Raw genomic sequence first — 16,874 nt, forward strand, 5'->3', positions numbered from 1 at the left:
ATAAATATTACTCCTAATATTTATACCTATGTTTAAGACTTGATAACTCCTTATCCATGATCCATGAGATGTGATCATCAGTCTATATACATAATAGTTTTAATGCTTTAATGTTATCCCACTTCACAACAAAGATCGACTACGGATACTTTAAGAATAATATCCTTATGTTTAATGAGATCTCGTGATTAAGTCACATTTGATACATTAAACGGACTAGCTATTCTAGGGACTTTATTAAACAAACATAATAAAGAAAAAAAAATACTTTTATTATTAATAAATAATTCGATACAAGTACCAAAAGTATTGGCCTCTAGGGCTTACACCAATAATATGTGTCAAAAGACTCACTAATTAAAGACTTGATAAGTAAGGTCTTTCATATGATTGTTGTCACTAAGAATGTCTTATATTAGTGGGAGTCACTCCTTCTTTAAGTTATATAATATTGTTTTAATATCGATACATATTTTATGTTAAGATTATCTACAAAAATAAAGTTCACAAGGTTATTATGATTATAACCATTTCTTATTGTTTGTGCAAATATTGAATTTGCAAACTTGAGTTTGATCTCAATAAAGACTTTTGTTGGACCAGTTGAAAATATGCATGATTCAGGGATCACATTGCATGTAATTTTTATGTCCCCCATCCATATCGATATATGTCATCAAGTACACTGATGTAATGGTCGTCGAGGTGCCTTCACTTTATACGTTAATGATGACAGTTGGGGTGGTCCTATTACTGATGTATGAGGTGGACGAGATTATAAAGTTGAAATCGATAGATAAATATCATTTGGATGTGTGTCTTAAAAATGTGATATAATTATTAAAATATATTGTCCAAGGGAAAGATGGTTGGAATATTATATATTTAAATATTATTTAATTGTTATATTCCAATAACTATTATATGGACAAATATATTTATCAAAAGGTAACATTAAAATGGAACATTTATGAAACAAATGAGAGCGTTTTAATTTTAATTTCATTTAAAAGATTTGGGTTGTGGGTCATGAATTCTAAACAATGCTGAAAATACAACAACATAAAATAATATGAATCATAATTAAGCTTGTTACATTAGTTTAATTTTTTAATTTAAAAATCAAATATTTTTTGGTATTTTATTTTAAATTAAATTCTTATTTGATATATTTTACTGAAAAAAGATAATAACTTTTTCTTCTATACAAAAAATTATCAAATAAATTATTAAATAAGTATATTTCAAACATGTATATATGTTTGTAAGACCCCAATTTTGACCCTAAGATCGCTCATGCTATCTCATCATATGCATTGCCTTCGACATCACACCTTGGCATCCTCCTTACCTCTCATACATTGGGTTTGCATTGGGAGAGATCATCAAGTACATTTGATTGTATCATACTTTGTTTTTCATTATTTACTAACCAAAATACCAAAAATATGTCTATGTGTAGCTTTGTTTCTTTTGTAGGTAGCGTGTGGATCCATCAATGCCTCATCAAGCTCACAATTAGGGTTTGAGACAGTCAGTGCAAGGAGATTAATCAAGAGATGGTTCACATTAATTATAGACATCATGTATGGGTCCATATAATCTTCACTTATCATTTTGATCAATAAATCATCAAGATTTTGAAGCTTCTTTTCCTTGGAAGCCCTAATTCATCTAGGTATCTTGTGTGACTTCCTCAGCAAGTTTCTTCAGAAATTGATCAAATATATCAAGGGATACTTAATTATACATCATCTTATTAATATATGATCCTCCATGAGCTCTAAAGATCAAGATAACTTCAAGTTTTCAAGTTGGTTCAAAGAGGACCAGAGAAAGTCAACTAGTTAAAATTGGGGTTCCTTATACCTTATCTACTACAATTTTTGTCATATTAAAATGATTCCAAGAGAAACGTGACTCCTTATAACATTACAAATAACTTTCATTTGAGGTCAAGAACTATTTTTTCTTGTAAAGTCTTTTAATATGGTGAAAGATTATGGGTCATTTTGTCTATGCCCTAGTTAGGAGGTTAACTTCCAAGGACCATAGCTTGCTCAATTTTCATGATATGAAGGTCATCCAAGTTTCATGATCAATTTCAAGATGTCCTCTCCAACTTTTAATCTTTGAGAAACTTCAAATTCAACTTGGAAAGGCATTTTCCAAGAGGAAACATTATAGGTCATTTTGGGCCATTACCATTGAACAAGCAATTTTCCTCAACTTCTAAAATGCATAACGTATTCATGCCAAATCCAAATGAGGTTAAATTTTTAACCCAATTGAATAGGTTTGAAATAGATACAACTTTGATGAAGGAACGTTTCCCATTTGAAGCTCATAGAAAACGTTATTCAAGGTGGAAGAAGTGGTCATTTGACTTGTTACTTAGAAAATTTTCAAATATGTTTGATTTCCCAAACTTCATCATAATTCAAGCTTCAAATGGAAACATATTCAACATGAAAGTTGTTCCCCTTGATCTCACTGTAGCGGTAAATTCATGACCATTAAGCTATGGATAAACTTAACGTCAATAAAACCAGAGTCACCACCGCGCTTTTATTATTTCGAAAGGAAAAGAGAAAGTACGAACAAAACCCAAAGATAAGAAGTTTTCAAATCAAAACTAATAAAATGTCTGAGATTACAGGTAAGGGGGTTGGTTACACAAAGGGAAGGTGTTAGCACCCAAAGTGTCATAGGTACTCTCCTAGGGAGCCCTTTTTTATGTGTGTATGTGTTTTTGGATAAAAGATGTTTGCAATAAATAGAGTGTGGGATGAGAAGGGAATTCATTAATTATATTTTTGTGTTTGACAAGACCTTCGGACTTGTGCCTACGTACCAACATAAAAATGAGGGATCAAAACCTCTTAGTTCATGGTAACAATTTCAAAGTGAGTGAATTGCTTTTAACAAAAATTTAAATTTAAGAGAGGCACAAATGGCCTAAAAGAGTTTGGATGAGTGTTAGTTCTTTTTATCTTTTAAAATTTTAAGTCAATATGATTATATTTATTTACAAGTTTGATTTAAGAAAAGAGTTTAAAAATGCAATGGCATAAGACCAAAGTTTCTAATTTGCAATAAAGAGTCTAAGTTTAGAAATCACAAGCAAAGAAGATTTTGAAAAAGATGGGAGAGATTTGAAATTTAAGAAATGGAAGGAGATGAAGAGACTAATCCTAAGCAAAAATTTAAATATTAAGAGTTGAAAAGATCTGACCAATGGGATGCAATCCAATAGACAAGAATGTCATATAGAAACCCAATTTTCCTTTGGACTTTAGAATCAAGCAATATCAATAAATAAGTAGAAAGATGAAGAACAAGGCATCAAATAAAGATAGTCACATCCAAGCAAGCAATTTCATGGTCTTCTTTTTGATTTTCCCATGTATCAGATGAACTACTCCGTTGATAGGCTCATAATAAGGCATTAGACACAAGTTCAAAATAACATTTCCATCAAGACCATATAGCAGATGAATTCATATGGATCCCAATACTTGCATCAGATGGAAGCTTAAATCATAATAAATTGCTCTCAGAAAAGTTAGCATTGGCCAAGTCCTTTTGCATATGAAAGGTTGCCTAATTCTAAGTCCAAAGCTCATATCAAATCCAACAGTCCACACAAACATTTTTTTTAGGGTTTTTGTTGTTTATTAAGTATTTTAAGGTCCTAAGACCATAGACACAAACAAGATATACAAACAAATATATACAACCATAATATATGGCTCAAATGAGCAAAGTGAAAATGACATAAACATAAACAAGTTAAATGGTATGTAAAATGGCAAATGAAATGGTAAATGGTTAGAATTTAAATTGCATAAAGTAAATGACTTGAAATTAAAAGCAATAATGATAAAAGTTAGTCAAATGTTAGTTTATTAGATGTTAGTGAAGCTTTGCTTTTCAATTGATTAGTGTTGAAAAGTATACTTTCGGCAAATATTTTAATATCGTAGCCATAGAGATTGGTTGTTATTACCGCCGTTCTATAATCCAAATTGTTATAAGTTTAGAAAGTAACAAAGTTGTTTTGTTTGAAAAGTTATCTTTTGAGTAAAATGTCACTAAAACAATAAAATAGTTTTAATCAAATGTAAAAGGCTTGGCAAGATTGGAGTTCACTATTCAAATTGCTTATGATTCCTTATGACAACTATATAGATTTAAGATTATTGATGATGTTCAAGTATCCTCTCAATATCATTTATGTCTAAATGATATTGTGATAATCACTATATTAATCTTTAGACGATTTCTCCACCTAACTATCAATATAGCAATCTTTAATGGTTGATACAAAAGAAGAGTAGTGAATAAATCTATTTCTACAACTTATTCACTACTTGAAAATATATTTTATGTCAAGACTTAAATAATCTCTTTCAACAACTACTCAAATATAATACTCAACTTAGGGCAAAAATACCATTCAATACATCAACAATCTTTTATCATATATAAGAGTCAAATAAAATACATAAACAAATAGGAATAGATACTACCTCCAATCTTGACAAAATGGGGTTTAGCTCCTCATCATCATTTTGGACAGCAAAATGTAATGGTGAAACAAACTCTGTTTTTCTCTTACAATGTGTATCTATGAATGAATGAATGAACATTTTCCATTCTGTTTTCTAAAAGGGTTTACCTTTCCTAAAATGCTCATTTTCATCTAAAACTGAAAAACTCCCTAAAACAGATACAAAATTGTCAAACACAGCTGGCATTGAAAACAGCACACTTGGCCAAAACAGCTTGCTGGATTCGCAAGGTTCACGGCGTGAAGGAAGATCGCGGCGCGAACTGAAGCTACTTCAGCTTCCTTGCCTTGCAAGCATCATCCAATGATTCTTCCAAATGTAAATCTTCAAAAATAGGCCTCCAAATTGCATTCAACACTTCTTCCAAATTATGATTATGCATTCCGAAGCTCTCTTGTCCAAAAATTCTACAAAACTAACAAATATGTGAAATAACTACTCAAAACAACATCAATTAAACCTAATTGCATTTATACAAAATAGTGAGATTAAAAGTGTGTAATTACATCAAAAATTGGTAAAAGGGACCAATAAAATTATATAAAAAGTAGTACTAATTGGTCCCTAACAATTAGGTCATTCTTTGGAGAACACTCAACCCTCTATTCACAAGCATGGATCCTTGAACCAAGATATCTTCTAAAGGAAGGAAAAAGGGCCAAGTTTCCACACAATACTATGAAAGGGGGGAGACTTACAATCTCACTTACTAGAATGCTATGCCTTTGGGTCAAAATATAGCGTTATGTTAAGCAATAGTAATTGGACTTATGTAGAAGTTACAACTATCTAAGGCCGAGCAATAAATTTTTTGGTGTTAATGCATGTTAGAGATATGGTATAATGAACCATACTCCTAAAACATACCACACATAAAAATAAAATGATCAAAGGATGAACCTAATCTCATTCATACTTGTATTGATTCATCTAACATAAAGTTATTGATGAACCAATTAGCCTTAGGATATTGAGACTTCATTGGTCAATGAAAAGGGATGGCATAGAATGGGATTGAAGATGAAGAGGGAGGGGGAAGGAGATAAACACAAATTGGTCATGGGAGGAATTTTATCAAATTAAAATCATTCATTCATTTTGGAAGATAAAATGTACATTTCATCGACCCCCTAAATCCAATGATTTTAATCCAACAAAAGTCAAATCAACCTTGACCAAGGCCCAAACACATAGTCAAACTTCACAAGTTAATAAAAATGGCTCAACATAATTTCTACACAATTAATCAATTAAAAATTAAATTAAAATGCATTTAAATTAAATTATGTTTGATCAAAAACCTAAAACCTCTTTAAAACACCAAATAAATGGTCAATAGATTTATCCTAGGTCAAACAAGGTCAAAGGACCTTAGACAAAAAAAATCATAATTTTTGAAAAGCCATAAGTATTTTTAAACAATTAAAAATATACACAAAAATAATTAAATAAATAAAAATATCAAAACTAATCCAAAAAATAATTTTAATTCAGAAAATAAAAGAGGAATATATTTGAATTTTTTTGGTGAAAGTCCCATATTTTTTGGATTAAAAGTGAAATTAATATGAATTAATTAAAAATAAGGGATTAAATGAAATAATCAGAAGGAAAAAAAAAGGAGAGCCATCTGATCTCCCTCATTAATTGAGGTGGCAGATCAGATGGTTAGAAACGCGCGTTCCACCAATGCTTGAGTCAATTGTCCCACACGCGTGGTAATCAATTTGGATGGATGCGATTAGAAGCTATGAACCATATCAGATGGTTGAAACCTTGCCAACAGACCACTGGAGCCCTAGCTCCGGTCATCTTCTCCGGTGAGGACCACCGGACTGGTCCAACCTCAACTCAAAGGGAAATGAAAAGTGAATACACTAATTTGAAGGAAAAATGCTCAAGAGCACGAATCTGGCCTCAATTTTGTCCAATTCCAAGTATATAAAAAGATAAAGGGATTTGAATTTTGAGGATCATGAACTGAGTTGCTTCGATTTGACCTCAAAGCAACTCAATCTTCTTCCCTACATTGATAGGACTTCAGACAACCAAAAATCAACAAGAATGGTGAAGCATTGAGGGAGAATCGAAGAGATGAAAATTCTGAAAAACCACCTTTAATGGTGCTTCAAATTGGCACGATCTTGCTTTCAGTTATGCTTGGCCTTGCTTCAGATTCTTGATGGAAGTGAAATGGATAAAAGAAAGGGATGAACTCTTGGAGTTTCAATCTCAAAACAGATGGAGAATTGAAACTCGATTTTCAAAGAAAATCCTCAAGTTTATCCTTAAATGGGGAGGGTTTGAGGTTGTAGGTTCAAAGCTTGGGAGTGAGGTCCTTAATTCTGAGCAACGAGGGTCTTATTTATAGGCCATGAGATTGATTTTTTCACACTTCCAAATTTGGCAAATTTTGAAATTCTTCTTTGCATGGTTGCATGGGCGTGTGCTAAGCCCATGAAATGATGTGATCTAATCCAAAATTGAATGTTAATCTTGCTGAATTCGTGTTGGTGAGCCATGCAATTGTGTATGAAAAGTGAAAGTTGAAATTATCCAAATGGTCCTTTAACTTACACCCATGCACAAGTCCCTCATGCTTTCGCCAAATGAGGTGATCTTGAACTTTTTGGAAAGGTGAGATCAAGAGGAACAACTTTCATGTTGAACACTTTTTCCTTTTAAGATTTGATCATGATGACCTTTGAGGTGGAAGTTTGGGAAATCAAACATATACGAAAATTTTCTAACTCCCAAGTCAAATGTTCACTTCTTCCATCTTGAATAACTTTTTCTATGGACTTCAAATGAGAAATGTTCCTTCATAAAAGTTGTATCTCTTTCAAACCTCTTCAATATGGTCACAAATTTGACCTCATTTGGATTTGGCATGAAGGAGTTATGTACTTTAGAAGTTGAGGAAAATCACTTGTTTAATGGTATTGGCCCAAAATGACCTATAATGTTTCCACTTGGCACATGCATTTGAAAGTTGAATTTTCACTTCCTCCAAACATCAAAGTTGAAGTATAGATCTCGAAGTTGATCATGCAATTTTAATGGTTTTCATATCATGATAATTGAGCAAGTTATGGTCTTGGGAAATTGACCTCCTAACTAGGGAGCAAATAAAATGACCTATAATCTTTCATCATAAAAAATGACTTTCCCAGAAAAAGTAGCTCTTGACCTCAACATGAAAGTTGTGTGGAATGTCATTTTGAGTAACTTTACTCTTGTAATCATTTTTATATGCTAAATATTGTAGGAGATAGGGTCTAGGGAACCCTGGTTTTGACTAGTTGACTTCCTCTGGTCAACCACCATGAACCATCTTGCTAGCTTGGCATTCTCTTGACTTTTGGGACTCATGGAGGATCACATATGCATAAGATGATGAAATATGAAGTATACCTTGAAATATTTGATCAATTGTTAAAGAAACTTGTTGAAGAAGTCACACAAGATACCTAGATGGATTAGGGTATCCAAGGCAAACAAACTCCAAACTCTTGATGATTTCTTGATCAAAATAACATGTGAAGATCATGGAGATCCATATATGATGGTTAGAGTAAATATTAACCAATTCTTGATTGCACTCCTTACATTGAGGGTCTCAAACCCTAGATATGAGCTTGATGGAGCATATGTGAACACACACACTACCGACAAAAGTAACAAATTATACATTGACATATTTTTGGTATTTTGGTTAGTAGACAAAGAAAAATGAAGTATGATATAATCAAATGTGCTTGGTGATCTCTCCCACTACAAACCCAATGAATTAAGGGGTAGGGAGGATGCCAAGGTGTGATCCCAATGCTAATGCATATGATGAGATAGTCATGATAGATCTTAGGGTCAAAATTGGGGAATTACAACTGCCCCTATTTAAGGACGTTCTAGCTGAGGAAATAAAGGTTAAAATCTTCGTATCGACTTAGTAGAATGGACTTAAATAACAACAATAGAAACAAATTTTGGTCCCTAAGAGACCTCATGATGAATATGATATGAAATATTAAAAAAATCTCTGTGGGGAAAATGTTGCCACAAAGGATAAGAATCTGGAGAGACTGAAAGTCCGTAGGAGCATAATGCATTCCATAAGGAAAACTCACTAGGGAGACAGAGACTCTAGGGGATAAAGAGTTGTGTCTAGGATAGGCTATGACTTAAAATTGTTGGACACACGAGAGGAATTCCATGAAAATAAATCAATGGAAAGACTTAGCCAAGGATGCAGGGGAAACAGGTAAATCAGGACAAAACTGAAATACTCGATCCAAATATGGGACGGCGATTTCATTGAGGAAATACACACTCAAACTCAACTGGGGAAGAATGAACTTCAAAATAGGAGTAATAGAAGTATATCATCTATTACTGGCTACTGGTTAAGGGGATAACATAATCTGATAGAGAGGACATCCATTACCGGTTAGGGTAAACATATCAAGGATGACTCGTTGAAGGTAATAGGAGATATATTCATTACCAGTTACTGGGTAAGAACAACCTGCTGAGGAAAAGCCAAACAGGATTTACAACTACCAGTTACTGGGTAGAAGACCAAAAAGAGAGAATATTCGTCACTGGTTAAGGTGAACATATCAAGGATAAACTCAAAGGGAAGAATATCCGTCATCGGTTAAGAAGATCATATCAAGGATAGAATTCCGGGAAAAAGTAGGAATTACATGTATCAGTTACTGGATAGAACACCAAAAAGAGAATATTCGTCACCTGTTAGGATGAACATATCAAGGATAGACTCAGAGGGGAGAAATAGGAATTATATCTATCTGATATTGGATAGAATACCAAAAAGAGAGTATCTATCATCGGTTAGGATGAACATATCAAGGATAGACTCTGCCAGGGAAAGTAGGATTTACAACTACCAGCTACTGGGAAGGAGACCACAAAGAGGAGGAAACCCGTCATCGGCTAGGATGAACATATGAAGGATTACCCTTCTGGGGAATGAAAAACAGGGATTATAACTACCTTTGTACTGGGTAGAAAACCACAAAGAGAATATCCGTCATCGGTTAGGATGAACATATCAAGGATAAACTCAAAAGGAAGAATATTCATCATCGTTTAAGATGAACATATCAAGGATAGACCACCTGAGGAAACGTAAAACGAATCCACTGGGAAAAACAAGAGAAAATAGATTACTGTTACCGGGTATTGGGTAAGAGTAAGGTACTCGCAAACCGAGAAGAGTATTATAGTTACTGGGTAATAGACTCTCAGGGGACCAAAAGCATCTATCTAGGTAAGATCTAGAAAGAAACGGTCAATCAGAGACTCGATCCGGTGAGAATATAACTCAAGGGGAATGGTTCCATCCAGATAATCGACTGGGGAGGAATCTAAAATAATAATCATCCATGAGGAAATAACTCAGTGGGGGAATGAGAAAGGTTAAATTCTTTCTGCTTAAGGGGATGACACTCTACAATTGAAGGAGGACAGACATACCAAATCTGTGTGGGGGAAATAATACCACCATAGTAGAGGATCAACAAAAAAAAATGAATCACAAAGTGCAATAATAATGCAATAATGAAATCTATGAATGTATATGTATATGTATGTGATTATGTTGACAAAGCAATCACAAAGGATAAAAATTTCACTAATCTGAATCATCGTTACAACACTCGGGTAATCTTGACAGGACGGAGGCATCAACTGGAGAAAAGAGTTGGGGATGGATAGAAACCATCCATTTCAAAGGTTCAACCCTGGCTAGGGAAAGGGAACAAATCTGTTGAGGATTTGAACCATCAACTCTGTGGGGAATTTTAGGTCAACACCATATCAAATGGGAGACAACCTCGTAGGGGATACTGCCCAAACTGCTCAAGAATCATTGTTGGCGGGGGATCAAGAGTGAAATCCACTAGCGAATTAAGGGGAAATGAAATCTTGCACTGGAACTATACAAACTGATGAGAATACATTCCTGCAGATCATCTAGGGTAACGATCTCAAACTCAGTTGGGGAAACAAGCTCAAACTCAGCTGGGGAAACTAACTTGCTGAACCGAGTGCTTGGGGAAGACCAACAATGCTTCGTATTTTAGGACCCACCTGTTCTCAGACTACTGTTGATATTTCTTACTAAAATTGATTGATTAAAAGTAATCGCTTTTATTATTTTAAGAAAAATGATTTTGATTTTAAATTCAATTTCAAAAATGATCATCATAAAATTTAATTCTATTTGGCTGAAAGATAAATAAGAGTAGAAACAATTGGATAAAAAGCTCAACTTTATTTAACAGAATGGTAGTCTGTAAATGATAAGACTCCATATATCGTTACAAAAGTTGAAAAATGGTAATTTACATGGAAAAGGGCTCCATTGAACACAATGATCACTAATCCTTCTACCAACTTCCATCTCCATTATGCTCTTGGCTTCGGTTAAGAGTAACGAATCAGAACCAAATGACGTGCTCAAGAATGTCTTCAAGATTGAAGATCAGGCGAATGCAGTTACTTGCCATAATCCATAATTTTTGCATAAATTTCCCCAATATGGGGTAATCAATTTATCGGGATAAATTTTCTATTTTATGTCTCTAACTTTTGCCTAGATCGCCCTTTCGGGGTTTCAATCCACCGAGATGCTCATTTTTGCCTAAGCCGCCCTTTCGGGTTTTTAACTTAGCGAACTGTTCTTTTCTTTTTAGGTGAAGTATTTCTTGACTGCATCGACATTCATAGGACGAGTGAACTCTTCACCATCCATAGTTGTAAGAATCAAAGCACCGCCTGAAAAGGCTCTTTTCACAACATATAGGCCTTCATAATTATGAGTCCATTTGCCCCTAGAATATGGTTTGAAAGATAGAATCTTCTTGAGCACAAGGTCATCTTCTTTAAACATACAAGGTCTGACCTTCTTATCAAAAGCTTTATTCATTCTCTGCTGATATAACTGACCATGACACATGGCAGTCAATCTATTCTCTTTAATTAAATTCAGCTGGTCATACCTGGTCTGACACCATTCAGCTTCTATCAACTTGGCTTCCCTCAAGACACACAGTGACGGGATCTCAACCTCCACTAGGAGCACAACCACCGTGCCACAAACAAGTGAGAAAGGGGTTGCCCGTGTCGAAGTGAGGATAGATGTACGGTACCCATGCAAAGAAAATGGGAGCATCTCATGCCAATCTTTGTATGTTACAACCATCATCTGAATGTTCTTATTTGCAGCTTCAACAACCCCATTCATCTTAGGTCTGTAAGGAGAAGAATTATGATGTGAAATCTTGAAGTCTTTGCAAATAGCTTCCACCATATTATTATTCAAGTTAGATCCATTATCAGTAATGATCTTCCTTGGCACACCATAATCGGCATATAATCTAATTCTTGATAAACCTCACAACCACTTGCTTGGTTACATTTGCGTACAATGCCGCTTCGACCCACTTGTGAAGTAGTCAATAGCCACCAGAATGAAACGATGCTCGTTCAAAGCTTTGGGTTCAATCATGCAAATCATATCAATTTCCCACATGGAGAAGGGCCATAGATAGGAAATGACGTTCAACAGTGTCGGAGGAACATGAATCTTATCTAAATAAATCAGACACTTGTGGCATTTCTTCACAAACTTGCAAATGTCTATTTCCATTGTTAGCCAATAGTAACATGCTCTCAACATCTTCTTAGCCATAACATGTCCATTGGAATGAGTACCAAAGGAACCTTCATGAACTCCAGTCATCAATAAGTCCGCTTCGTGTCTATCCACGCATATGAGCAGAACCGTATTGAAGTTTCTCTTATAAAGCACATCACCATTCAGGTAGAAATTTCTAGCTAATCTCCTCAAAGTCTTCTTATCTTTTAAAGATTCCCCAGGCGGGTAAATCTGACTTTGGAGAAAACACTTGATATCAAAATACCACACCTTTTCATCTTTGACCTATTCAATAGAAAACACATGAGATGGCCTATCAAGACACATCATAGTGAAATTAGGAACTTCATTCCAGAATTTCACCATACGCATTGAAGCCAATGTTGCAAGAGCAACTGCCATCCAGTTTTTATCTCGAGGGATATGATGAAACTCAACCTTTATAAAGAAAGTTGAAATCCTCCTTGCATAATATCTATATGGTTTCAAACCGGGCTGATTCATCTTCCATTCATCTTTGATCTAATTTACAACCAAAGCTGAATCTCCATAGACGTAAAGATACTTGATTCTGAGATCAATGGCCTCTTCAAGCCCCATAATGCAAGCTTCATACTCAGCCATATTATTTATACACTTGAAAGTCAATCTAGCTACAACCGGATAATGAGTGCCTTGAGGTGTAATAATCACTTCCCCAATGCCATTACGATACTGATTAGAAGCTCCATCAAATACCATGCCCCAACAGGAACTAGGTTCTGGCCCTTCTTCAAGCAATGGTTCATCACAATCTTTCATTTTCAAGTATAAGATCTCTTCGTCGGGAAAATCAAACTGCACTGACTGATAGTCTTCAATCAGTTGGTGAGTCAATTGGTCAGCCAAGACACTACCTTTGATAGCTTTTTGAGATTGGTATTCAATATCATACTCAGATAACAACATCTGTCAACGGGCAATCCTCCCAGTTAAAGCAGGCTTCTCAAAAATGTACTTGATTGGATCCATTTTGGATATCAACCAAGTAGTATGATTCAACATATACTGGCGCATACGCTTAGCAGCCCAAGCCATTGCACAACAAGTCTTTTCTAGCATAGAATACCGAGTTTCACAGTCAATGAAATTCTTACTGAGGTAGTCAATAACATATTATTTCTTTCAATTTTCTTCTTGCTGACCAAGAACACAACCCATACTTTCTTCGAGCATAATTAAATACATGATCAATGGTCTTCCTTCAATAGGTGAAGACAGAATCGGAGGCTCGAGCAGATGCTCTTTGATACTATCAAAAGCTTTCTGGAAATCTTCAGTCCAATCACAAGACTGATCTTTCTGAAGAAGCTTGAATATAGGCGCACATGTGGGAGTCATATGCGTAATGAATCTTGAGATGTAATTCAAGCGGCCAAGAAAGCCTCTAACTTGCTTCTCAGTTTTGGGGCAGGCATTTCTTGTATTGCTTTGACCTTGGCAGGATAAACTTTAATACCCTTGTCGCTGACAATAAAGCCCAACAACTTACCAGAACGAACACCAAAAGTACACTTATTGGGATTCAAGCGGAGTTTGTACTTTCTCAAACGTTGGAATAGCTTCAATAAATGTTCAACATGCTCTTCTTCATCACTGGATATAGTAATCATATCATCAACATAGACTTTGATCTCTTTATGCATCATATCATTAAAAAGAGTGGTCATACCTCTCTGGTACGTTGCACAGTCATTCTTTAAACTGAAAGGCATCACTCTATAACATAATGTTCTCAAGGGTGTAATGAATGTGGTCTTCTCCATATCTTCGGGTGCCATCTTGATCTGATTATAACCGGAAAATTTGTCCATATACAAAAAAACTTTGAATTTAGTTGTATTGTCTACCAACATATCAATGTGTGGCAGATGAAAATCATCTTGCGGACTAGCTTTGTTCAAATCTCTATAATCGACACACATACGGACTTTTCCATCCTTCTTCGGAATAGGCACAATATTGGCCACCCATTGTGGATACTCAGCGGTAACAAGGAAACCATCATCAATTTGGTTCTATACTTCTTCTTTTATCTTTACTGCCATATTAGGATGAGTCCTTCTCAACTTCTGTTTGACTTACGGTCATTCTGGCTTCAATGGCAATGTATGCTCCTAAATCTCAGAATCCAAACCAGGCATGTCTTGATAGGACCAAGCAAACACATCTGAATACTCTCGGAGAAGATAAATCAACCCCTTCTTAACCTCTGGACACAGTTGAGATCCAATCTTGACTTCCTTCACATCATCTTCGGAACCCAAGTTGACTAACTCAATCTGCTCTTCGAACGACTGAATGGCTTTTTCCTCAAACTCGAGTAGACGAGATAGTTCATCAGACACTTCTTCATCAATCTCTTCCCCAACCTCAAACACAGGGAAATCAAAGTTTGGAGAAGGAGTAATATCATTGTATTCAATGGGTTTAGAAACTAACCTGCATAATGATTTGATATTTTGATTTTAGAGAAATGAATTGTGACCAAATATTATGCAGATGGAAAATTATTTATTTATTTATATTTTTTATGATTACCATTTTCTGAAAAGCAAAAAGTAAAGATAAAACATCATAAATGTGGATGAATATAATTGCATTTTATTGATGATAAAATTTGAAAAATGCCTAACAATGTTCACTTCTCCCTTAGGCATAGGAGAAGGATTTTTCCTAAAATAATGAAAAATAAAATTACCTAGAATGATGGAGAATAACAGGAACATCAACAACAACCCAATTGTTGCAAGTCTTTCCATGCGTCACAAAATTGGCGCAGTCTTCATCTTCATCGCCTTTGATCAAAACAGCTGAGTGTTGTTCCTTACCATGGATGAACCCCCCGCTATGGAAGCTCGGTAGCATTTCTTCAACTTTGACATTAGACGACCCTCGCTAGAATATCAATCCGACTCGGTTCTTGTTCTCGGCGATCTCTACCATACGGTCCCACTGATCTGTACTGCCATCTTTAATAATTTTCTGCGCATCTTTGAAAGAGGATATGGGTGCCCCAGTTTTCTTTACTTCAGCAATAGACAAGGCCTAGAAAGGAGTTCCTACCTCTTCCTCAGCTTCCACATACGTGAAAGATCACAGATGGCTCACAAACAACGTTTTCTCTCCACCTACAATGACAAGCTTGCCATTCTTCACAAATTTCAATTTCTGGTGCATAGTGGATGTTACAGCTACAGCCTCATGGATCCATGGCCTTCCCAACAAGCAACTATAGGCCGGGTGTATATCCATTACTTGAAAAGTAATCTGAAAATCACTCAGACCTATCTTTACTAGAAGGTCCACTTCTCTTATAGCAGTCTTCCGAGAACCATCAAATGCTTTGACGATCACACCACTGTACCTCATCGGGGCACCTTGGTAGGAGATTCTGGACAGAGTTAATTTAGGGATTACATTCAGATAAGAACCAATATCAACCAACACATTCAATAATGCATCCTCCTTGCAATTCATTGATATGTGTAGTGCCATATTGTGATTTCTGCCTTCCTCGGGAAGTTCTTCATCACAAAAAATCAAGTTGTTACAGGAAGCAATGTTAGCCACAATGTGGTCAAATTGATCCACAGTTACATCATGCTCTACGTAGGCTTTCTCCAACACTCTTTGCAATGCTTCTCTGTGCGCTTCAGAATTCATTAGCAGAGACAACACTGAAATCTTGGACGGGGTTTGGAGCAACTGCTCCACCATATTAAATTCACTTTTCTTGATTAATCTCAACATCTCATCATCATCATTAGGCTTCAATTTGCTAGATTCACCAGACTGACATATTGGAGGACTAACTGGGTTCACTGGAGGTACATCTACCTTCTTACCAACCGACACATCTTCTATTACTTCTTTCAGAATGACAGGTCCAAAAACACGACCTCTATGGGTCATCTTTGCAATATCAGCTATATTCACAACAGAATTGGTCGTAGGAAACGGAACCTCTTGACCATTCTCCATCATTGTAGCATTATATTGGTAAGGAACAACTCTATCAGATGCATACGGGACGGGGCCCGCTAACCGTATCACTAATGGCGATACTGATCTGTTGATGTTGTTACTGCTGCTGATGTCAAATTGAATCACTACCAACTCAGGGGTCTTAAACACTTGCGCAATTACATTGACATCATCTATATCCCTTGACTATTGAATTTGGATTACATTCTCATCCATCAACTTTTGGATATCTCTCTTGACGATCAAACACCCACGGGGGTTTACACTACAAATTGCACAACCATCATGTTCGTGCTCACAATCACTGATGGTACACAGGGTCATATGCATCTCTACCAAGGACCTACAAATACGTCATACATCGAAGACTCGGAAACTTCCTGGACAACCATCTATCATATTAACAGAGGGATTACCATGTGTGCGCAATGGTTTAGCTTTCACATTTGGTGCACGGTCCTCAAAGGACACCATCCCACTTTTTACCAGTTTCTGAACCTCATACTTCAATGGGTAACAGTTTTCAAAATCATGACCGGGAGTTCCTTGATGAAAGGCACAACGGAGTTCAGGCTTATACCACTACAGAT

This window comes from Lathyrus oleraceus, chromosome 4 (genome assembly GCF_024323335.1).
Source record: "Lathyrus oleraceus cultivar Zhongwan6 chromosome 4, CAAS_Psat_ZW6_1.0, whole genome shotgun sequence".
NCBI classification, from domain to species: domain Eukaryota; kingdom Viridiplantae; phylum Streptophyta; class Magnoliopsida; order Fabales; family Fabaceae; genus Lathyrus; species Lathyrus oleraceus.